Source organism: Ctenopharyngodon idella, chromosome 3 (genome assembly GCF_019924925.1).
Source record: "Ctenopharyngodon idella isolate HZGC_01 chromosome 3, HZGC01, whole genome shotgun sequence".
Taxonomy (NCBI): Eukaryota; Metazoa; Chordata; class Actinopteri; order Cypriniformes; family Xenocyprididae; genus Ctenopharyngodon; species Ctenopharyngodon idella.
The window spans coordinates 15,040,779-15,064,084 of NC_067222.1; the positions used below are offsets into that span (position 1 = coordinate 15,040,779).

Genomic DNA, 23,306 nt, shown 5'->3' on the forward strand with positions numbered 1-23,306 from the left:
ACACTGATTATCTCTTCATCACGGCACCTGTTAGTGGGTGGGATATATTAGGCAGCAAGTGAACATTTTGTCCTCAAAGTTGATGTGTTAGAAGCAGGAAAAATGAGCAAGTGTAAGAATTTGAGTGAGTTTGACAAGGGCCAAATTGTGATGGCTAGACGTCTGAAAGCACCAACAGTGGGCACGTGAGCATCAGAACTGGACCATGGAGCAATGGAAGAAGGTGGCCTGGTCTGATGAATCATGTTTTCTTTTACATCACGTGGATGGCCGGGTGCGTGTGCGTCTCTTACCTGGGGAACACATGGCACCAGGATGCACTATGGGAAGAAGGCAAGCCGGCGGAGGCAGTGTGATGCTTTGGGCAATTATCTGCTGGGAAACCTTGGGTCCTGCCATCCATGTGGATGTTACTTTGACACGTACCACCTACCTAAGCATTGTTGAGACCATGTACACCCTTTCATGGAAACTGTATTCCCTGGTGGCTGTGGCCTCTTTCAGCAGGATAATGCGCTCTGCCACAAAGCAAAAATGGTTCAGGAATGGCTTGAGGAGCACAACAACGAGTTTGAGGTGTTGACTTGGCCTCCAAATTCCCTAGATCTCAATCCAATCGAGCATCTGTGGGATGTGCTGAACAAACAAGTCCGATCCTTGGAGGCCCCACCTCGCAACTTACAGGACTTAAAGGATCTACTGCTAACATCTTGGTGCAGATACCACAGCACACCTTCAGGGGTCTAGTGGAGTCCATGCCTCGACGGGTCAGGGCTGTTTTGGCAGCAAAAGCGGGACCAACACAATATTAGGAAGGTGGTCATAATGTTATGCCTGATCAGTGTATATATATATATATATATATATATATATATATATATTATTTATTTTTTTTTTTTTTACAAAGGTTTATGTGCCTGACACTTATGTTTCCTTGTTGACTATGTGAATAGCCCTGTAAATAAAAAAATAAAATAAAAAAAACCTGTCTCCCCCAGGTTAGGGCCCTAAAGCAGAGTTTTTGGAAAATTATAAAATTGCATGATATAACTAGATGAGTAAGGTATAAACTTTAAAGTTAGCCAGAAAGTTAAAACATTTTAAAAGCTTGCAATTTTAAATTTTGAATGTTTTGAAGGCAGTAAAGTCTAACAGAAAAATAAATGCTGTTAGCATGATTTAGCTTGTTGCTAGCACGATTATCCCTTTGATGCGTACGATCACATGGTGTGATTAGAACGTTCAGTGCATCACGTGATCAGCTGCCAAATTCAAATGTGCTTGAGCACTTTGGCTGGCGCTAAACCAGAGGCGGACGCGCAGCTCTGTCCAGTGTTTTCAACCACATAATGTTTATTTGAGGTTTCAGACATTTAAATACACATGAGTACTAACAAAACAATTCAGAGTTTGTAAAATACACACTGATGTCTATAGAAGCAGCACTAATAATTAGACGACACGTTTTATTCATATCAGATACACATTGTTAAAGTAACTTTAAAGTTTACTCTATTCTTCCCCAGTTCACCGACTCACTTTCATGTATTTCGGGAGAAGTGGATGAAATCACGCATTGTAAATCCAGCAGATCCGATTCTCTGTGCGGCGCAAACTAACATGGCGGCGCCCGTCACGCATATAGCTCAACTAACGCGATCGTTATAAAGGTGTTTACACAGCAAAACGCATGCACATATTTGACAATCATATTATCAGATATTTCATGCTATAGTTAACAAATTAGTGAGTATTTTGAATAAAAAAGGAAAAAATGAAATAAAAGCAGATCATCATATGCTGAGTTCACGCAACCTCGTATTTACCGGAATCTTGAGATGACAACACGTGACGTTGCATTCGGAGCTGTTCACGTCCTTGGACTGGGAATTATGCGTTTCTATGGCACCACGATCAAGGCCTAAACGAATCTACAGCGGTCAGGTGTACCATATTGCGCGTTGCACCATTCAAAACAATACAAGTGATGCATCTTGTGTTATTCTATAGTCTTTGTTTGTAACTTGCTAAGGTATTCAGGATGGTTGCTAGGCTGTTGTTATGCGGTTGCCAGGGTGCTCAGATTGGTTGCTAGGGTGTTCCTATGCGGTTTCCAGGGTATTCTGGGTGGTTGCTAGGGTGTTGCTTTACAGTTGCTGAGGTATTTGGGGTGGTTGCTATGCAGTTTCTAAGGTACTCGGGGTGGTTGCTAGGGTGTTGCTATGCAGTTGCTAGGGTGTTGTTATGCAGTTTCTAAGGTACTCAGGTTGGTTTTTAAGGTGTTGCTGTGTGGTTGCTAGGGTATTTGGGTTGGTTGCTAGAGTGTTGCTATATTGTGGCTAGGGTATTCTGGGTGGTTGCTAGGGTGTTGCAATGTGCTTGCTAAGGTACTCAGGGTGGTTGCTAAGGTGCTGATATGCGGTTGCTAGCATAATCTGGTTGGTTGCTAGGGTGTTGCTATGCAGTTGCTAGGGTATCCAAGGTACTCAGAGTGGTTGCTAAGGTGATGCTATGTGGTTACTATGGTACTCAGGTCAATTACTAGGTGTTGCTAGCATGATTAGCAAATTATAATATTAGTATTATTACTATATATTATTTATAACAACCTCAATCTCATCCAACCCCAGTGTCAAACTGACCCCAGAGAACATTGATGCTACAGAATGTGTACAGAACATTTAAAACATATAATCATGGTAATTTTATGTTTACCCAGTTGTCAGACAGTTAAATTAGGAAAAGCCATTAAAGGGTTAGTTCACCCAAAAATGAAAATAATGTCATTTATTACTCACCCTCATGTTGTTCCACACCCATAAGACCTTCATTATTCTTCAGAACACAAATTAAGATATTTTTGTTGAAATCCGATGGCTCAGTGAGGCCTACATAGGGAGCAATGACATTTCCTCTCTCAAGATCCATTAATGTACTAAAAACATATTTAAATCAGTTCATGTGAGTACAGTGGTTCAACCTGAATATTATAAAGCAACGAGAATATTTTTGGTGCGCCAAAAAAACAAAATAACGACTTATTTAGTGATGGCCGATTTCAAAACACTGCTTCATGAAGCTTCGGAGTGTGGTGTAGAACGACATGAGGGTGAGTAATAAATGACATTATTTTCATTTTTGGGTGAACTAACCCTTTAATACAAAATGATGTCAATACTTTAAAATTGAATGGGGTCAAATAGACTCCAATAGGAAGGTTAATAACAATGTTTAGCTCACAAGTTATTGATCCAGGAAATTCAAATCTGTGAATATGTTGCCAACTTCACCGATCCAGTTCAGGTGTCTTTCACTTACGTCAAAACCGTGTCCTTGAACTATAAGCACTGAACATATTTCTTTGTACTTAAAGGATTAGTTCACTATAAAATGAAAATTATCCCAAGCTTTACTCACCCTCAAGACATCCTAGGTTTATATGACTTTCTTCTTTCTGATGAACACAATCAGAGTTATATTAATAAATATCCTGACGCATCCGAGCTTTATAATGGCAGTGAACAGGGTTCACGAGTATGAGCTGAAGAAAGTGCCTCCATCCACATCCATCCATCATAAACAACACGGCTCCGGGGGGTTAATAAAGGCCTTCCGAAATGAAGCAATGCATTTGTGTAAGAAAAATAACCATATTAACAAGCTATGAAGTAAAATTTTTAGCTTCCGCACATCGCCCTCCGTATTAAAGTTACTTTTTCGCAGGTTGAGAGGCGTCACACTTTCTTTGTGAGTTGAATACAGAAGGCGATCTGGCGAAGCTACATATTTTACTTTCTAAATATGGATATTTTTTTACACAAATGCATCGCTTCATTTCGGAAGGCCTTTATTAACCCCCCGGAGCCGTGTTGTTTATGATGGATGGATGTGGATGGAGACACTTTCTTCAGCTCATACTCATTCGTCCCGTTCACTGCCATTATATAGCTCGGATGCGTCAGGATATTTATTAATATTTCTCCGACTATGTTCATCAGAAAGAAGAAAGTTATGCCTACCTATAAAGCAAACGTATTTTTTAGCTAACTATTTTAACACAAATATTTCAAAGGATGTGTTGGATTTCTTCATGAGAGGTGAGTGAAATAATTGTATCATTGTCTTGGTGTGAAAGAACGCTAAAACCAGCCTGAGACGGTTAGCAGGTCTTGGTTTGTTTTTGGTCTGGCCTAGCTGGTGTTCAGCTGGTCAGTGGTCACAGCCTGACAGTTAAACAAAAAGAGTGGTCAAAACCCCTCAAAACCAGCCTGCTAGACCAGCTATGAGCAGCCTGGAAGACAGCAACTCATCTGATCCTCTAGACTCTAGCAATCCTGTTCAGCTCCAGCAGAGTTACATTGGGGTCAGTGCGTGTGCTCAGTAAGGTTTTGGCAGCCACTAGATGGCGCCCTGGCAGTGTCAGACATCTGAAATTATGTTTATCATTTCTAAAGCACTGAGAACTACAGTGAATAGAAGTTAGTGTGCGTGTTTTGGAGATGGGTCTGTGTTCCAGTCAGTAAATTCAAGTTTTGAAATGAATATGGAAAGTACGTATATAAAGGGTTCTGCAGATGGTTAACTGTTCTAATAGACCAATATTGTTATTATGATGGTCTTTATTTTTGTTATATCTTACCTTCACATTTAACACATGTATCATGCTTAAACATTCATGGCCTCAAAAATTAAGATCTGAGAAAAAAAAATCACACCCCCTGATAGCACACGTTCATCTCAGAGACGTCCATTTACATCTGTGTTTGCTCAACTGCAATACGTCTCTCTAAGCCTAAGACTGCTCTAAGACTAACTGCTTTTTCTAATATGATTATCAGATGCTTTTACACAGCAGATGTTTTCCAGATTTCTAGATCTTTAGCAGACATCTTAGAGAAGTACCTGCATGTGTGGATCAAAACACAAATGATGAAATGACTGTGGTGTCATCAGCCAGTTTTTCCCTCCAGAAGACCCAGATACAGTGCTTCATCTCCCCCTTGTGTCTGAACACGAAAGGACTTTATTTCAGCACTCTCACTGTAACATGCCAGTTAAAATTTAGATTTGATACTACCATACATCTGATACTACCAGCAGAGACAGACTGTCCACACAAACCAGCTAAACCCTAATCTCATGATGAAAACCCTGATAGGTCAGTCTGTTTTTCCTGCAAGGCTGTAAACCTGTGACCCTTGACCCCTCACATGCTACATCATATTACACTGACTGGTGAGAATAATACAGACAGAAGTAAATTTGACATAATACAATATATAATACCACATTACTGTAAGTACTAAAGTAGTAAGTGCAAAATATAAAATTAAATAAATAAATATCTGTACCAGAATTATAGCACTAGCTTTTTGTTGATTGTCACCATTGCTGAGATTCATACGCAGATTCTTGATGTCAGTGTGAGTCTGAATGACACAGTAGTTCAGGGGTGTCTAAACTCAGTCCTGGAGGGCCACTGTCCTGCAAAGTTTAGCACCAGTTTGCCTCAAAACACCTGCCTGGAGGTTTCTAGTATGCCTAATTAGATCTTGATTAGCTGGTTCAGGCGTGTTTAATTGGGGCTGGAGTTAAACTCTGCAGGACTGTGGCCCTCCAGGACCGAGTTTGGACACCCCTGCCATAGTTCAAAACTTACCGTAGGAAAAAAATAAAAATAAAATGCAATTGAAGATCTCAAATATGAAGTTTATTGCAGCATAGAGGTGGCAAAGTGTATGAAGCACCTTGGGTTCACCGGCGTCAGAATGAACCCAGAACATCCAAATCTCAAGCCTTTTATTCAGTTTGCCACTCTTCATGTTAATGTAGTTTCTCATGTTTTAACAGCTGTGGTCTGTATGTTAATGAAGTTGTAACACACCTCATTGTCATTCCCACTGTCCCACACCCATTCCCATTCTACAACTGATCACCATTTGTTCAGGATGTGATTATCCCAAATGGTGCAGAAACAACATAACCGTTGACTTTCTTCTTCTCTATGATAATTAAGCCATTTTGGGGATGAGCTCATTGTAAAATACACTTTGGAGTGGAAACTGGGTTGAGGCAGACTACAATTTCTCACATTACTGTCCAGTATGTTTTTTTGTTTTTTTTTAATCCTTCAAGTGATCAGATTGTCGTGACACTGCTGGAGCAAATGCTGCAGGATCACAAGATCAGTAGAAAGTTTAGAGGCTCCAATAACACTAAACCCTGACAATCAGTGATGATGTTTCAGATCCCAGATAGCAGACCAACCTTGAATCAACGTTGAACCAATGTTAATGCATTAACAAAATTATCATTGAATCAATGTTGAAATTTAAGTTGATTTTTCATCAGGTTTGCACCCTGAAATAATGTTATTTCAATGATGAAAAATAGATCAAGATGGTTGTAAAATTAATGTTTTTTCAACCTTAATTAAATCACCTATTTAACACTGAATTAACATGGAAACAATATCAAATCAGTCTTGCTTTATGTACAGCAAGATTCTAAGCCAGTTAAATGTCTATTTCTACTCATTTCAATCAGAGACAATGTAAGGGCTGCAGTTAATATGGTTTTAATGAACAATTCACAACTTCCTTCAGTTTACATACAGATGTATTTATTTATAACCACACACTGTTTGAACAGGAATTAACATCACATTCAGGAAAAACAAGTGGCTGTAAAAATGGCATTTCATGGTGACAAACAAATAGACCTGGTTTCACAGACAGGGCTTAGCCTAAGCCAGGATCAGACCTTAGTTCAATTATTTAAGTAGCTTTTATAGACATGCCTTAGAAAAAACAATCATTGCCATTGTTTTGTCTCAAGATAAACACCAGTGGTGACATTTTAAGATATGTTTTCAGTTAAAACAGCTCAAACATGCATTTTAGTCTGGGACTAGGTTTAAGCCTTGTCTGTGAAAGGGGTTAAGTAGTAAAAAAATACATTATTGGCATTCATCTTGAGAAAAAACAATATCACAGACAAATGTTAAGATGTCAGTGCAAGTTACTTTCAGTTAAAACAGCTCAAACATGCATTTTAGTCGTTGGAAAAAGAGCCTGGAAAACTGTGACAACATAAATGCAACCTGCATCTGTAAAATGGAAGTAAATACACATGGAAACTCACCATCGAGGACAGAAACACAGTACTACAGACTGAAACACTGCCACAGTTCACTGTTCAGGACTTGAAGCTTTTCAAGGATTGAAGCTACTCTTCTAATGCAAAAAGTATGTCGTTATTCATTAAATTGACACTCTGACGAACTCAGGGATTTCCACCATGAGCAATGACCGCAAGCTGATCAGGAGCACAAACGGAGCCAGTTTTGCAGAAACAGCAAACACAAACTTTGAGGCCTCCTTTTTCTCAGGCTTCACTTGTTGTAAGACATCTAAAGAAAACAAAAACAAACAGGAAGTTAAAACTGCACAATGTTCTTCAACATTTGATCGGTAGTAGTGTATGACTGACAGAAGGTGGGTCATAAATATTTGGAAATGTGACTGTTACAATGTACAACAAAATTAAGTGAAACTTGAAATATGATTAAAAAAAAAGGTTTAAGTTAAAACATGCTGAATTCAAATTTATGACTATTTAATATAAACCAGTATAGGTTGATGTATACCAGAAATAAAACCAAATTTACCCAGAATAATGAACACCACCACTAAGAGCTGCTCAGGGTCACCGTCACAATCATCTGTTTGGTTATCCTAAAGTCGTGTACATAAAACATACCAGTTTCATTGCCTTTTGCTAGAATAACTACAAAATAAACAAATTTATACTTTTTCTGAAAAATAAATCAGAATATGCTGACGTTCAACTCACAAGGTACTCGTTGAGGAGGTCTTCAGGACTTTCTCTCAGGAAAAAAGGGCCTACAGGACACACTCTTCTCAGGTGAATGTTTTCAGTCTGTGATAAAGCAATTGTGATTATTTTTCTCATTTAAAAAAAATAAAATTCAGAATAATCTGTAATAATGCATCAGATTATGTGTAGATATGTGATAGCAAAGGATAGGACAATTTTTTTTTACAAAAGTAAAATAATTTCTATTTATGACTAGCCACATTTGCAATTAAGAAATGCATCTGAATCAGTCAGAGGTTGCATTTATAATTTAGTCTGAAAATAAACATGCATCAACAAATCATAAATTATCTTTACATCCCAATACATATATTTGAACGCTCTTGATTAAAGGGATTGCTCACACAAAAATGAAAATTTGCTGTTACTCACCTTCAGGCCATCCAGATGTGTCTTTTTTTCCTTCAGTAGAAATGTAAAGAAGATATTTAACTGATACCTTGACGATTCATACACAGTAATGCAAACCATCACTTTGAGAGAGAGAGAGAGAGAGAGAGAGAGAGAGAGAGAGAGAGAGAGAGAGAGAGAGAGAGAGGACACATGTAAAACAAAATTATTACAAAACAGATATTTTTCAGAAAAAACAACACAAAAATCACATGCATTTGGGATGGCATAAAGGTGAGTTAATGAACATCTGGTTTGGATAATTTCAGGTCTAAAGTTTGTTAAAGAGGATAACATGCAAGTCAATAAACTACATGGATTTTACTCAAACATATCCAACATTAGTAATTCATTATCTATTAACAACTATATCAGTTTTTATAGAAATTACTTACCATGTATTGTAAAGTGTCCTCAGTCATCAAAAAACATTGAAAAGCTTTAGGTCCTAAGAGGAGAAACATTTTTACAGCATTTATTAGTGGTCGAAAGTTGTTTGTGTGACCGTATGAATGAGGTAAGGGTGGTGATTGACACTCGTGAACACCAATCAGCAGTGAGTGTGTGCTATTTCAGGGCTGGTTAGTTTCAGCCTGGGATGCAGCCCCCTTCTATTTAATATAATGATCAATGATATATTTAATGAGGTGGAAAAAGGGATGGGGAGGTCAATATATGCAGACGATGGTGCACTTTGGAGAAGAGGCAGAAATATAACTTACACAGTTAAGAAAGTTCAGCAAGCAGTAAATAAAGTTGAAGAGTGGGCACAGAAGTGGGGCTTTCGAATATCAGTAGAGAAAACACAGGTAATATGTTTTACAAAGAAGAAAAATGTTCAAATTAAGTTGTTTCTTTATGGAAAGCAATTGGAGCAGGTATCAGTAGTAAGGTTTCTTGGTGTTTGGTTAGATGAGAAACTGAACTTTAATATACATGTAAAAAAGTTATTGACTAAATGTAAGAAAGCACTGAATGTTATGAGATGTTTAGTGGGTAGTGAATGGGGGGCTAGCCGTAGTTCTCTCAGAAACATATATCTAGCAGTTATTAGGTCTGGTATTGATTATGGATGTATTGCATACGGATCAGCAAGCCGGCATGTACTGGAAAAAACTGACAAGGTGCAGACACAAGCTTTGAGAATATGCTGTGGAGCGTTCAGAACATCACCCAGAGCTGCTCTGCAGGTAGAAATGGGTGAAATGCCCTTAGAAGAAAGACGCATGCAATTAAAAATGACTTATTGGGTATCTTTAAAAGGCCACAGCAGTAAGCATCCAACAAAGGCGATATTTGAAGAATGTTGGGAGCATGAGAGAACAAATATAAAAAAGCATTGGGTGGATAGCAGAAGAAATGGCACAAACAATGGATTTAGTAAATAGGAAATACAGTGATGCAGTGCCTATAGCTGTACTCCCTCCGTGGTTATTTAAAATGCCTGCAATAGATCTGTATTTACTAAAAGTAGAAAAATCCAATAGTGGTGTAATAAATGAAGTAAATCAGTATATGGAACGGATGTACTATGATAATGTACAGATTTATACAGATGGTTCAAAAGATCCAGAATCCAATAAGACAGGAGTAGCAATAGTCATACCACAACAAGAAGTAATTATTACAAAAAGAACACCAGACTACTTATCTGTATTTACTACAGAATTGATTGCTATTGTCATAGCTTTACGATGGTTGGAAGAGACTCAGATTAAGAAAGCAGTGGTATGTTCAGATTCAATGGCTGCGTTAAGAAGTATTTAATCGGGTCAATCAAATTGCAGACAAGATATTATTATAGAAATAATGCAACTGCTGTATAGATTACATGATCATGACAGGGTTGTGTCATTTTTATGGGTCCCAGCACATGTTGGAATAGATGGAAACGAAATGGCAGATAAACATGCTAAAAGATCATTGAATAAAAATAATGTAGAAATTGATGTAAAAATCAGTAAAGCAGAAGCAAAGATAATTATAAAGCAAGCTGTTATTAAATCTTGGCAACAAAAATGGGATATGGAGAAGACAGGTAGACATCTATATAAAATCCAAAAGAAAGTAGGATTACAAATTAATGAGACTGGAAGTGACTTTAAAAGAAGAGAAGAAGTAATAATAACACGATTAAGATTAGGACATTCATCTTTGAATGGAAACCTGCATAAAATCAGGAAGCACCCTTCTGGGTTTTGTAGATTTTGTGGTGAAATTGAAACAGTGGAACATTTTATTACAGTGTAGAGCATATAGTAAAGAGAGACAAATGCTAGAAACAAAGATACAAACAGAAGGTGCAAATAATATGACATTAGAACTGATATTAGGCAATAGAAAATTCAGAAGAATGATAATAAAATATATAATAGATACAGGAAACTTCAGGAGAATATAAGTCTTTATATATTTTTTATTTTTTTATTTTTTTATAGATATATATGTGCATGTATGTATGTATATATATATATATATATATATATGTGTGTGTGTATATATACACGTATATATGGATGTAGATATAGATATATAATCATTCCCATTGTCACTTCACACTCCAGTTCAGTTGGTGGCGGTAATGCACCAAAAGTTGGTTTGCCCACCGCCAATAAACGTCACAAGAAGAAGAAGAAGAAGAAGAAGAAGAAGAAGCCTGGGATGCGTCACGTCCGGATCCTCCCCTTTTTCTGTTGCTACAGTGGTTACAAGCAGAGCCGTTAAATATGGCGTATCATAATAATTATTATAAGTCATAAAATAATTCTATAAATCATTAAAGCAAGACAATTTCATCGTTAAATATTTGTTTTTATTATATAATGATCTTTAATTTGGAGGAAGAGAAACTGGGGGAGGGACTTTATTGCGTTGGATGTGTCAGTGTCACTTTGCTCACATCTGATTGGTCCAATTTCGGTTTGAGATCTCTTACCCAGAACATAACCTGCCCCGGAGCAGGTTAGCTGTGGAGCGTAAGTTACTATGGTGATGAACACCGCTAAAAGCCAAGTCACTTTCATGGTTCCTAAAACCCAGGATTGGCACAAACTAATCTGAAACTTAACTGGCTAGCCAGCTAATCCGGCTTCATGGTACAGGCCCCTGGTCTATTTGTCACCATGAAATGCCATTTTTACAGCCACTTGTTTTTCCTGAATGTGATGTTAATTCCTGTTCAAACAGTGTGTGGTTATAAATAAATACATTTGTATTTAAACTGAAGGAAGTTGTGAATTGTTCATTAAAACCATATTAACTGCAGCCCTTACATTGTCTCTGATTGAAATGAGTAGAAATAGACATTTAACTGGCTTAATCTTGCTGTACATAAAGCAAGACTGATTTGATATTGTTTCCATGTTAATTCAATGTTAAATAGGTGATTTAATTAAGGTTGAAAAAACATTAATTTTACAACCATCTTGATCTATTTTTCATCATTGAAATAACTATTTCAGGGTGCAAACCTGATGAAAAATCAACTTAAATTTCAACATTGATTCAATGATAATTTGGTTAATGCATTAACATTGATTCAAGGTTGGTCTGCTATCTGGGACATGAGCTGTGGTGTTGAAAACTAAAAAAAATAAGTTCACTTTACTTTCGTAAAGTTATTCCAACTAAACTTTATAAGTTCAAATAACTACATTGTCAGGTTGAAAGTACTTAAAATTCAACTTAACTGAGTCAATGTAAAAAGATAACTCAAAAAGTTAAGTTTTTTTTACAGTGTGGACATTTTTATCTTAGTTGGAATAACTTTACAAAAGTAAAGTGAACTTACTTTTCTAGTGAACTTACGTTTTCAATACCACAGCTCATGTTCATTTAACCTAATCTGACGTATTTTCTAGGTTAAACCAAATAAATAATTCTCTTATTTTTCATTCACATTCAAATTCATTTCTACTGCAAATAATAATTGATCTGATGTCATCCACTGAAACATCAACTGCAAACAATGAAATTTCTCAAGATCTGATCAGAGGATGATAAACAACTCCAAAAACAGCTTTACCAGCTTCACTTATTTATTTATTGAAAATATATATACTGTTTTTGAAGTCACCATTTTGGTGAACAGCAAAAAAAAAGTTAATTGGAAAGTTCAAAGATCAAGAGCACAACTAAAGGAAACACTGTTGTTGTTGTTGTTGTTGTTGTTTTAGCACTGTGTTTAGAAAATGTGATTCTTATGTTAAAGAAAGCCAGAAATCAGATGCTTGTTGCTTATTAATGATATAAACATCATAAAGTGGTTTTGTTCACCGATTACATCTGAAACCTCATCACTGATTGTCAGGGTTTAGTGCCTGTAAACTTTCTACTGATCTTGTGATCTTGCAGCATGTGCTCCAGCAGTGTCATGACAATCTGATCACTTGAATAAAAAAAAATAATAAAAAATGCTTGACAGTAATTTTTGAAGTACAGTATCATTCAGACTCACACTGACATCAAGAATTAGCGTATGAATCTCAGCAATGGTGACAATCAACAAAAAGCTTCATGCTGCAGTGCATTCAATACCAAAGTCGATACCACAGTGAAAAAAAAAAAAAAATAGAGCAATTATACTTTTCGAGCAAGAATTTCATTTCGGAAATGGGGGTAATTCCCCCCTTAGGTTACTCTCATGGGGGCATTTTTATACATATTTTTAAAAAGAAATTACAATTGTCTCACTGAAATGTTTGTTCACTCAATGTATTTGTGTTTTTATGAGATTATTTGTTGCAATAGTCAGTAATAAAATAAGAATGAATAAACACATTAAAAGCAGTAGCATAAATAAATACAGTAGAATAAAGATACAAATTAAACAGTGCTGTATATTTTTTCAGGTAGGTCTAACAGTAGTATTCAAGTAAAAATACAACAGAAATTGAATAATCAAGTATAAAATAACTCTGCATAGACATAACTGTATAATTTAAGTAGATGAATCTTTTTTTAAAGTTTTTACTTTGTTCTTTGATTATCATTAATAATACAGACCACCAATAATATAATGTAAAACTTTGCAGTGTAAATTTGCAGTTATTAACTGATAAACAGTCATATAGCCTATTGGCTGCCAGTAGTTTACTGTAAAATTACTGTGAAGTCATATTGCACTTAATAGAAAAATGTATGTGAACTCAATGAGTGATCAAACAGAGATGGCGACAAAGAGGCTAAACTACGGACTGCAGCTTTAAACACTTGCGACTACATTTTCATTAAATGTCCCGTAATGAATGTAGCAAAATTCAATGTGGATTTGAAAAGGCATTCTGAGCCTATCACGTCTCCTCCCCGCCCTGTCAATCACTGCGTCAAGGCGGGGCCAGGTGTTGGAAACATGGCGGCAGCAGAGCTAAGAAGAGCGAGGCATAAACTGGCAGATGAAGCTGAGCAAGAACAGAGAAATGTCAATGTTCCTCAAGATTGTGCGTGTCCGTCAGTGATAGAACCAGTGCGTTATTAGAAGCATAGATATTTATGGTTAGGACGACTCGTAGAGAACGCACCTGGTGCTCGTGCACCATCGTGAGGTGAGCGCGCTCACATGTCTGTAGAAGTGCTGAAACAGACGCGTCGAGTGAGTGGTGCACTTATTTGTATGGCCAAAAATGACGGAGTATTTTAAGTTGTTTCCGCTGTCATGAGGAAAAAAATCCAGCATAACATGCCAGCGCGTTCATCGGGCTCAGAGGGTTAAATCTGATTAAACCTGGGTAATTTCAGAGAGTCTACGTCAGCGGTTCCCAAACTTTTTTTCCTGCGCACCCCCTTCTATGTCCCAACCGGATTGGCGCACCCCCAATCCCCTCAAAAAAAAAAAAAAAAAAAAAACGCAACAAAGCTTTGTTTTATCGCCATATAAAGACTCATGTTTAATCATGCGCAAATAACCAGAACACGCATGACAATAACAACATCAACAAAGTTTCAATATAATGCAACAAAGCTACGCACAAGCTTCCACTTTTAAGAGGACGAGTGACAGACACAGGCTCAGTAACAGAAAGCACGGTTATTTTCAGCCGCGTAAAAGAAACATTGCAGCAATAGGCCTATTAAATGACCGTGGAGCTAGCATCATCATCATTATAACACAACGGTTATGGAAATTAGAACGACAGTACATTGAATTAAATTGCAACGAAGTTACAAACGAAAGTTTCCTCCGGCGCATCTTCTGACTCCCGCTCATTTTCTTTCTCTATTCTCTCCGTCTCTGTTGCCTCCAAATCCTCACTCTCTCTTGGTCCCTCTCCTCCTTCGTGACTAACAACTTTATCATAAGACGTCCCACTTGACAGTTTCCCTGGTTTCAGCCAGTTAAGCATATTTATAATATATATATGGAATGAATGAAACGAGTTGGCACGCATATAGCCTAGTCTGCAGTGCATAAAAGAAGAGCAGTGCGTAGAAGAAGACAGCTACGTTTCTATCAAAAACTAATAAATTATAGTTTTTTTATTTAACATAAAAGCGATTACAAAGGAAATGTTTACTGTTCATGTTTTTTTTATTGTATGGAAAAATCCCACTTAAAAAAACAGACCGCCATTACATTTTTCCTCTCGCGCACCCCCTGGTGGCAGCTCGCGTACTCCTGGGGGTGCGCGTACCACACTTTGGGAATCCCTGGTCTACGTAAACTAGGTTTTATTCGCATATATTTTTCAGTTATCACATCTATCAAAGTAACAGTTTCTCTTCAGATTTTTGGATAAAATCTCGGTTTATCCCAGTTAATTTACCAGAAGTGGTTTGCTCTGATGATGATCGGTTCTCATAATATGGCCAGTCGTGTAAGTCGATTGCGCATACAAACATAGAATAATGCACTGCATTTTTTTAAATATATTTTTTATTGTGCTATATGTTTTTGTTCTGAATCACGTATCACTTCATAGGTTATTGAGTGAATAAATTAAAAATCCCTTTCATTTTCCTAAAAAAAAAAATATAACCAATTTGAACTGGAATGCCGTCCCCCCTTAAAATTCACTCCCCGGACTCCATCCCCCCGTGTTACCCCCATTTCCAGCCCTGTGTAGACTTTTCGTCTAAAGTGCTGCAAAAAACAGCGTTTTCTGGACACCAGGCGTTTGGTTAATGGCAAATAATAACCCATTTGGCCTTCCATATTTAGCTGGAGTGATTGCAGGTACCAGACGGACTTCACGGAGGCGATTGAGATTTCACATCTTGCACTTTATTCCCCATGAAACTCACGCAACTAGTGTCCGTCACAAACATTCTACCATACACAGCGTTACTAAAACAAAATAACTTGAAATGAGCAACAGACAACATAAATAACCTGCATACATGGGGTGCTCTAGGCGCACATACAATGCAGACAGTTCAACAGGGAAACTCTTCACACATTATTTCTACTCGTTACAGACCGTAATGTAGTAGTCCTGAGTAATGCTGGTCCATCCATCAAATGTAATTGCTGCACTGTTGATGTTTTTCAGATCATCAATAACATTCTGCTTTTCAATGTCATACCAAGCAGGAAAAAGCTGGTTGGCTAAACTGACGCAACGTCAGTTCTGTTTTTTTCATAAGGTGAATACGGAAGGCGGTCTGGCGGAAGCTAGATATTTACTTTATAACTTGTTAATATGGATATTTTTTACACAAATGCATCGCTTCACTTCAGAAGGCCTTTATTAACCCCCTGAGCCGTGTGGAGTACACGTTCATGATGGATGGATGCACTTTCTTCAGCTCATTCTCGTTGGTCTCGCTCACTGCCGTTATAAAACTTGGATGCGTCAGGATATTTATAAATATATCTCCGATTGTGTTCATCAGAAAGAAGAAAGTCATAGGATGGCTTGAGGGTGAGTAAAGCTTGGGGTAATTTTCATTTGAAAGTGAACTAATCCTTTAAGACATGTTAGCGACTTACATGGGGAAGAACGCTTGATTGCGGTGCTGTTGACTGTTTTAGCAGGCTATACTGCCATCTAGTGGTAGCAGGTTTTCTTAGACAGCTGTGTGTGGATTGTGCAAGGCTAAACCGGCGAAATGAAAGTCTCAAAATCCAAATGAATCATAGGATCGACTCAGAAACAAGTCAATGAATGCACGCGTGTCACCGGATCCACAAATACAGATACTCTTTGCAAGCACAAATTCTGACCTACATTAATACAAAATCGAAGTTTTGTATTCACAACTATGCCTTTATTTGTACAAAAGGCTTCACATTCATGTTCTGGATTTTGCACACAGAAGTTGTAAAGTATTAGTTTAAATGTAGCAACGCACATTTGTGAATTTGTCAAAAAGTTGGGTAGTTGTGCACACATTAATAATTTGCACCAGGCTTATTCATTTGGTAGTTGTTTGTGTGTGGGTTGTGAAATGCTTGAAAACCACGAAAAGGAAGTCTCAAAATCCAAATGAATCAAATTAGTTTGACTCAGGTGACGCGCAATGAATGCACGCGTGTCACCGGATCCACAAATGCACATCTTCTTTGTTGCATGCGCATCTCAGGGGCGAAGCGCCGAATCTTGGGCCCTCTGCAAAGACAGTGTGTGGCCTTTGCCAGCATCCCGTGATCCACGCAACTTATCCCTTTTTTTAAAAAATAAATAATAGTGTACAACTATACACAGACATCTGGAGTCTAGAAATTGGTTTAATAAGCGGTTAAAATAAAGACCTTAGTGTAACCCAATTTATGTGTGTAAGAAAAGAAAAAAAAAAAACACTTTGATTTCTCTCTCTCTCTCTCTCTCTCTCTCTCTCTCTCTCTCTCTCTCTCTAAGCCAATCAAAATGTTGTATTGCCTGTGTCCCGCCTTGCTGCATTGTTCATTGGTTGAATCGGCTCAGTGCTGATCCATGTACAAAACAGATCAAATCAGGTGTAGAGAGTGAGAACACATCTTACTGCTGATCGGAAAAAGTTATATAGTAGAGAGATCGCAGTGGAACAGCATCAGTTTCATTAATCAGGTTTCCTGCGTATCTTGGTGAGTTCTGTCAATTATTTTGTCATATTGATTTTGATCTGAGCCTACGAGGCTAAACCATGTGCTATGTTACTGCACAACATGGGCTATTGCATCATAATCATTCAAAATCATAACGACTACTCTAATTTCAGTGAAATGTTTGTCTTTTTTATATCATCTTGTTCTATATGATGTTCTGTAATGTTTACTATTTGTAATATTGGGATTTAAGTATGCATTTATGCAGGCCAAATAGGCCAAATGCTCTAAATGAGGATGCAAGACAAATTTTCTAGTTTTTGCAAGTGTATATTGAAAATAATACACATTGAGTGTTATTTCCTATTTCTTTTGTACTGTGTAATCTATAGTACAATGTTTGCAGTTAGGATGATGTTGTTTGATTATTTTATCAGACCAATTCATTGAAATGCATCAGTATTTCATTGATGTTTTCACATACAGTGTTCATATATGTAACATATGGAAGTTATTTTCATAGAAATGATCATCATTAGGCCTAATTGATGTTAATGTTTAAACAAATGTTTTACAGTCACCTGTTTTGTAAATTCAGGTCGGGTCTTTTAGTAACGAGGGGATTCTGTCCGTTGATCGGTGAGGAGTGTGAAACCTTAGATGGCGAGCCAACCAACTGGATCTTCTGGAGTCTCTGCGAGCTTGAACTTCAAATCCTGAGAAACATTATGTGGTAGGACTGTTCCCAACAAAGAATCTTACATACATTGGAGGACATTGTTTGGTTTTGGCCATTTTCGAAAGACTGCCGAACTGGTCGTTCGAATACACGTACACTGATAAACACACACACCAATATTAGTTTAAAAAGGGGGCTTTCTTTCATTTTATTTGTACGCCAGCTACCTTCTATTTTTACTTTGTACAATATCATTTTCCTACTAAAGTTACATTGAAACTGTTACAGTGAATCCGTCCATTCATTTGTGTTGCAATGTCTGAACCTCTTACGAACCTAGAGTTGTGTATTTACCTATAGATGGGTTACATTAGCAATATGTCTGCATTGTATTTTAGAGGCTAAAAAGAGATGAAAGTTCTCAGTTGGCATATACAGGTGCTGGTCATATAATTAGAATATCATCAAAAAGTTCATTTTTTTATTATAAATTATTTTTAAAAATGAAACTTTCATATATTCTAGATTCCCTACATGTAAAGTAAAACATTTCAAAAGTTTTTTTTTTTAATTTTTATGATTAGAGCGTACAGCTCATGAAAGTCCAAAATCCAGTATTTCAAAATATTAGAATATTTCCTAAAATCAATCAAAAAATGGATTTGCAAAACAGAAAAGTTAAAGTTCTTTAAAGTATGTTCTTTTGTGCACTCAATACTTGATCGGCAGGACATATTACAGCAAATGACTTGCTCCTAGCACAAATTACTGCATCAGTGAAGTGTGGCATGGAAGTGATCAGCCTGTGGCACTGCTGAGGCACTATTGAGTCTTCAGATCATCTGTATATTGTTGGATCGACTGTTTCTCATCTTTCTCTTGAAAATATCCCATAGATTCAGGTCAGGCATATTGGCTGGCCAATAAAGCACAGTAATATCATGGTCAGCAAACCACTTGGAAGTGGTTTTTGCACTGTGGGCAGGTGCTAAAGTCCTGCTGGAAAAGGAAATCAGCATCTCCATAAAGCTTGTCAGCAGATGGAAGCATAAAGTGCTTCAAAATCTCCTGGAAGATGGCTGCATTGACTTTGCACTTGATAAAACACAATGGACCAACACCAGCAGACGTCACGGCCCCCCCCAAATCATTATTGACTTCAGAAACTTCACACTAGACTTCAAGCAGCTTGGATTCTGTGCCTCTCCAGTCTTCCTTCAGACTCTGGGACCATGATTTCAACATGAAATGCAAAATTTACTTTTATCTGAAAAGAGGACTTTCGACCACTGTTCACTGTCCAGTTCTTTTTCTCCTTAGCCCAGGTAAGATGCTTCTGACATTGTCTCTGGTTCAGAAGTGGCTTGGTAGTCCTTTTCCTGAAGATGTCTGATTGTGGTGACTCTTGATGCGCTGACTCCGGCTTCATTCTACTCATTGTGAAGCTCTCCCAAGTGTTTGAATCGGCTTTACTTGACAGTATTCTCAAGCTTGCGGTCATCCCTGTTGCTTGTGCACCTTTGCCTACCCAATTTCTTCCTTCCAGTCAACTTTGCATTTAATATGCTTTGATATTTCACTCTGTAAACAGCCACCCCATTCAGTAATGACCTTCTGTGACTTACTCTCTTTGTGGAGGGTGTCAATGATTGTCTCCTGGACCATTGCCAAGTCAGCAGTCTTCCCCATTAGTGTGGTTTCAAAAAACAAAAGATACCCGGATTTTATACTGTAGGGATGGTCATTTAATGAAACTCAAATGTAAATATTCTAATATTTTGAGATACTGGATTTTGGACTTTCATTAGCTGTACGCTCTAATCAACAAATTTACAAAAAAAAACTTTTGAAATGTTTTACTTTACATGTAGGGAATCTAGAATATATGAAAGTTTCATTTTTTAAAATAATTTACAATAAAAAAATGAACTTTTTCACGATATTCTAATTATATGACCAGCACCTGTACATAGATAAGCATATCTATGTTTCTCTCTATTTGTAGACTATTTGTCTTAATGTGATGAACACCCCGGACATGATTTTGTAGTTTTTTCCAGCTTTCTGCATCTCTATAATGTGTCTTTAGGTCCTGTGAATATTGTCCGGATAGACGATGGTTCACACTAACCAATCTATTTTCAGAAGAACAGATTTTGACAGATTTGACATGTACAACCCACACTTATCTCATTTCCTTAAAAAGGGACCTTTTGGAGAAGCTGAACTACTACTGTGAATGATTGCTCAATGTCTTCAGTACACTTAAAAGTAAGGGAGATATGACTGAAAGGTGAGAATCTGTAAAATAAACAGCATAAGGGGCCGTTCACATATCGCGTCTTTCCCGCACGCAAGTCAGTTATTTCAAATGTAGCCGCACGCACGGCAGGCGCGCTCATAATGGAAGCGACGCGCACGTGGTGCGTTTTCCAGGCGCATCGAGATGAAAAATTCTCAACTTTTCAGAATGCCGCAAGCACACCGCAGGTCATGTGACAAGAACCAACCCATCAGCTTCAGCCTTTCCGTAACAAAACATCGAAATCTCAGCCAAACAGCTGATTATAGCTGTATAGGGTGTTTTTTATATCTCATCTCCATAATTCTATCTAGTAGTAAAGCTAATGCAAGGGATAGAAATCAATTTATCCTTTGCTGAAAGCTCCTGCTCCTCGTGGAGAGCGCAGTTCATGGTTGCATAGCAACGACAGACGCCACGGGAGCGCAAGCGCTTTGGAAAGAAGGAGAAAGCGGTGCGGCCGCGCTTTCCACGCGTTTTTAGACGCGATATGTGAACGGCCTCTAAAGGTTATGTACAAAACTGTTTGCACTTATTTCCATCATATATACACACAAATAACACTTCAACTTTCTGTTTTGCCATGTGATTTCAAGAAACTGCTATGATGTGATTTCAAAGAAATCCTGTGTCACGTGATTTCAAAGTGTCCTGGATATATAAATACCAGCAAAGAGCTTTATTTGGTATTTGGACCTCTAGAGGTGGACAGAAGATACAGAAATCAACGCTCAGGTTTGTCTTTTTATCACTTTAATTTCAACTGTTATTTATTACACTTTTACTAATTGTAATTATTTTCATTTTTAATTATTTGAATATATTATTTTATGTTCTTGATTCTTATGTTCTTGGTTACTCTTGGTGCATATTGACAGACTTCGAAAAGACATGACACACAATTGGCATTCATAGCAAAAGCATCCAGTGGGACTGATGGTAGCCTAAATATGAGCTCGCATATTGATGCATGAGCAATTTTTGGATTTGCATATGAAGGAGAGTCACTTGTAATCAACCCTGCAGATATTAACTCGGTTTGCTCTAGGGCTGTCAACGAATATTCTAAATTCGAATATATATTCGAATAGTTTTAAAAAAACGAATTTCGAAGGTTAAAATTAATATTCGAATAAAAAATATAAAAAAAGTGGAAAAAACCGCCCGCGGTAGTAGAGGCGTAGCTGTCTGCTTTGCGAGTGGGCACGCTAGCGCGCCTGAGGGTTCAGGGACAGGTCACAGGACTCGCACTGTCTGGCACAGCGTCACACTGATGAAAGTTAACGTTTCTTGCATGGAAGATGGCAGAAAGTGCAGAGCCCAACTCGACCGCAGCAGAGAAAGCGATTTTAACCCCCCAAAATCTAAAAAGCCATGTCTGGAAGTACTTTGGATTTTGGTCAGTAGGAGGTAAAATTGTTGAGCCGCGAGATAAAGTTGTATGCAAGCTAGGTAAGATACAGTTAGCATACCATTCGACCACTAGCAACATGAGGTCACATCTCGAAAATGTGCACCCAAATGAGCATGGCATAATGTGTGGAACTCCAGCTAAACAGTCACGTCTTGACACTTACTTTGCATCGCCCGCCACAAGCTCTTTGTCTGCAACACGACAAGAGGCCAGGCAGGTGCAGGTGGCTATACTGGAGGAGATGAAACAAGCGAATGTAGCAGGAGGCACAGGCAGTGAGGCCGCTGCCGGACAACCCCGTGATCAGCAACCCGCTGAGAAAACTGCGTTATCTGCTATGGGCTGTCTTTTCGGAGACACGTATTACACGGACAGCCCAGACCAGGACATCAGTCTGCTGCTTCAAAAAGAGATGTTGATGTATGAACAAGAGTCTCCAATACCTGCTCAACAAAATCCTCTCATGTGGTGGAAAACTTTGGGATCTGGGAGATACCCTCTTGTCGCCCAGATGGCAAAGAAATATCTTTCCATCCCCGGATCCTCAGTGCGCTCTGAACGTGTCTTTTCCTCCGCTGGGAATATAGTAAATAAAAAGAGATCAGCACTGGCCCCTTCAAATGTGGACTATCTTGTGTTTTTGGCAAATAACCTGTAGGCCTTCAGGCCTAAGACCCGACGGTGACAGTGCACTAAAAAGACAATGGAATAAATTGCAGTCAGTTTTTTTTTTTTTTTTTTTTTTTTTTTATACAAGCACCAAGAATGTAAGTAGCCTTTTTCGTGTTTAATAGCACTTTATTTTTTATGAACCTCAGGGTAAAAGTTATTTGTTTTCACATTTCTCAGAATTGTGTGCCTCATTTTATTTAACGTTAAACAGAAACATTACTTAAGTGTAGGCTACTGTACTGACTGAATAGATATTGCATGAATAAAGGATAAACGCACTGCTTCCACTGGTTTGATTATTTACCGTTTCATGTCAAGGAAAAGTTCCATGTTTACCACAGCACAGCTCGCTTGGAGCGTTCAATATGCTGTAAAACTTCAATTAATATTAATAATATTTGTTTCAATCACTGAATGAAGCCTGCTATATTTGGGACAAGAGTCGCGACCTTAAATTGCTTGCACAAAACTCTTGATCAGCACTCAAAATTTGTTTGTTCATTTAAACCGTTAGGGTGCGAGAGAGTGAGGTCTGCGGTCTTGGCCATTAGTTGATTTACTTGTTTTTGTGTAGGTAATACGTTGTCAAATATGTTTAAACTTAAATAGACTACCTATACAAGTAGTTATGTCTCTTTGTATTCATTTGTCCTGTTATTGACGTAATGCGCGTCATTGACAAAATGCGCAACCAGATGTTCGAATAGTTCGAATATTCGTGTTTTTTTTTTAGAGGGGATGTTCGAATAGTTCGAATATTCGTGTTTTTTTTAGAGGGAATATTCGAATGTCATTTTTGAGCAATTTTGACAGCCCTAGTTTGCTCAGTAAGTGTAAAAGCAGATTGGCAGTTGAGTTGACTGACCATGTATCCGCAAACTGGAGTGGCAGTAAAACTGCAGGAGAGTCAGAAGAAGAACGTACTTGTCCAAAGAGTAGTTAAGAATTGAAATCTTTACATATCTAATATAGCCTACTAAAGCAAACT

The 23,306-nt window shown here is 37.7% G+C and overlaps 3 protein-coding genes across 19 annotated transcripts in view; 2 read left to right on the forward strand and 1 right to left on the reverse strand.

Moving 5' to 3' along the window:
• LOC127508063 (uncharacterized) overlaps positions 1-23,306 on the forward strand; it is a 292,618-nt gene that overhangs the window by 82,969 nt on the left and 186,343 nt on the right. The window lies entirely within an intron of this gene.
• LOC127508050 (uncharacterized) overlaps positions 1-23,306 on the reverse strand; it is a 383,187-nt gene that overhangs the window by 62,037 nt on the left and 297,844 nt on the right. The gene's annotated exons all lie outside the window — the stretch shown is intronic.
• The window catches only part of LOC127508056 (60 kDa lysophospholipase-like), a 90,417-nt gene continuing 84,260 nt past the window's right edge, over positions 17,150-23,306 (forward strand). For both annotated transcript variants that reach the window (XM_051885629.1, XM_051885628.1), the window contains exons 1-4: positions 17,150-17,290; positions 17,850-17,984; positions 20,137-20,223; positions 20,829-20,967. The gene's annotated coding sequence lies outside the window, so the exon portion shown is untranslated. The remainder of the gene's footprint in view (positions 17,291-17,849; positions 17,985-20,136; positions 20,224-20,828; positions 20,968-23,306) is intronic.